Source organism: Sylvia atricapilla, chromosome 3 (genome assembly GCF_009819655.1).
Source record: "Sylvia atricapilla isolate bSylAtr1 chromosome 3, bSylAtr1.pri, whole genome shotgun sequence".
NCBI classification, from domain to species: Eukaryota; Metazoa; Chordata; class Aves; order Passeriformes; family Sylviidae; genus Sylvia; species Sylvia atricapilla.
In genome coordinates, this window is record NC_089142.1 from 35,001,920 (window position 1) to 35,004,597 (window position 2,678).

A 2,678-nucleotide genomic window follows, 5' to 3' on the forward strand; every position below is an offset into this window, starting at 1 on the left:
CCAGTGACATCTTGTTTTAGTAGCACATCCCTTGGCTCAGACACCCTTGTTTTGGGCATCCCAACACGATTCTGGAGTAGGTCATTTTACCATAAAGCTAATCCCACATATTTTCTTTCCTCCTATTGCCTAAATTAATATCCAAGAAATGATTTTCCAAGATAAAAACAGCATTGTCAAAGAGCCCTTCCCACAGCAAAAGGATGCCTATTTATGCTTCTGATCACCTCGTAAATGGATGTCACATGAGATGAGACCTTCGAAGCACCAGAAGGAGCAGTTCTCTAAGAGAGTCATCATGAACAGCCAAACACAAGTGGCAGGGTGACCCCCCACAAGTGCTTCATTGTCCACCCTGTTCCATGAGGTGCAGGGTCACTTCAGGGCAGCCCAGGCTGTTTCTGCTGCACTCTGTCCAACCAGACTAAAGCATATGTGCTCCAGGCATGGAGAGCTCTGTGGCATTTGGGGTAGGGCTGTGCTGTACAAGCCAAAGAAAATATTGTGTATACAAGTCCTTTTTGCTTCCTTTGGGGTTTTGCTGTTTGCACACAGCTGTGGTGGGCAGAACCAGCATCTGTTTAGAAATGATGTGGCTGTGGATAGGGATTGATGAGGAGAGGAAACAAGGCCAGACAGACGCCAACAAGATAAATGGCGATGGTACACACAAACATCCAGAAGAAGAGCAACCGGCCAGAGTTATCTGTGTTTCTCACACAACTGACTTCCTAGCAGATTTGAGACACTTGGTGATGATGATGTTGCTATTTGTCTAGCAGATTGGAGCAAGGTCACTGGATCAGGATGAAGTGGCTGTGACTAAACTCAGGACCGGTGTTTACTTTCAGCATACCGTGAGCCATTCAAACTTACCAAGTGAACAGAGATCTAGTCACTGCAGGGAATGCCACCCAAAGAGCAATTCGTCAGGCCTGCTGTGGCATGAGTTGCCACTCAGTTGCCCAAAAAGAGCCAGCCAGACACCCAGAACTCTGCCATATGAGGCTGGCAGGTACTCCTAAGATCCTCCTTACTGCAGGAAACCTGGAGAGCACCTTTGTTTGAGTGATGAATCCCACCTGGTGGGTCTACTTCAGTGTGACCAGATCCCTCTCTAAGTGCCCATGACTGTCCTTATCAGATTTCCATTTGCCACAGGGCAAGTTTAAGCGAACTAGAGCATATGTAGTCACCTCCTTGTGGACACCTGAGCGTGCCCTGGCTTCGAACTGAATCCCAGCCAGGCTGCCAGCAGAGGCCAGCTGAGGAAGAAAGCATAGCCAAAGAGGATGTGAAAAGGAGGGGAGGAAGCACAACTCCAGATTTTGCTAGCATGCAGCTCATGCCATTAAGGATTGCCCTGTGGTGAGGTGGGCACTGCACAGTGCAGTCACCAAGGCAATAACAAGATACTGCACAGCTGTTTTAATTCAAGTCACGTATGGGAGAATGGGGACAGCTGAGCATAGCCATCATGGAAGAAACTACAGGTTCATTCACTTTCCAGCCATATGAGGAAACAGCCAAATGAGTCCAGATTCCATTCCATGGACTTCGGGTACCCGGGAAACTGGGGCATGACATCATGCATCAGAAAGGAGACAGCAGCCCGTTCAGCTTCTGGAATGCTGTAAGAAACCACCACTTCTCTGCACAGTGGGAGAGCTCGTGTTCTTAAGGGAAAAAGTGACCTGTCGGTCACCACTTACAATATGTGATTGTCTGGAAGTTCTAAGGAAGTGCATGGAAGTGACAGCACTGCAACTTCAAAACATTTCTTTCTCCAGATAATTTTGTCATTCAATAGTGGGTCATGTGGACTTGCACTATGAGTGCACGAAATAAAGGAGCAGGTGGGAGCCCCAGTCGGTCTGATTCACCCAAGAGATGGTCACCCCATGCTGTAACCCTAACAAGCTGTTTGTTTAGCGCATTGGCAGATTTTCCCCTTACCGTGCATTTGCCAAACCACAACTAAGAGCTTTTCATTTAGCTACGGAAGGAAAATCTTGAAAGCAATTCATGTCTACACTAAAACCACTAGAGCTATAATTAAATCAACTCTTAAAGTAGTGTAACTCTTTTTATGGCTGAAATAGCAGTCTTTATTTTAAGCATCATTGGAGAAAGAGGAGGAGAGAGGCAAACGTTTCCATGTGAAGACTTGGAAACTCTTTTCAGCGTACTAAACATTCACCAAGGCTTCCTGTGAGCATTGGAGTTTGTCCTTTCCCTGCTGGCTGGATTTTCATCCCGTTTGACCTCCAGTAGCCGGATGAAAGCCGTTCTCCAATCCGACAGCCGCCGTCTTCGGGCGAAGGACACAGCGGGGACTGGGACGTGCGCAGGACATTGCCTGGAGCTCGGAGAGCCCCGAGGACGGGCGGACAGCGAGCGAGCCGTCGAGGACAGGGCCGGCAGCCCGGTTCCCGCCCCGAGCCCCTTAGGCACACGCCCGGCAGATGCGGAGCACCTGCGGCGGCCGCGCCCGGCGGGCAGCCCGCGTCCGGCGGCGGGCGGGTCACGGCCGGAGGCTCCCCGGGGCGGCGCGCAGGCTGCGCGGTGTTCCCGGAGCCTCGCCCGCTCCCCGCCCCGCCGCGCCGCTCCCCAGCCCTCCTCCCCCGCCGCGGCCACCCCCTGCGCGGTGCGGCGGAGCGGCGCGCAGCCCCCGCGGG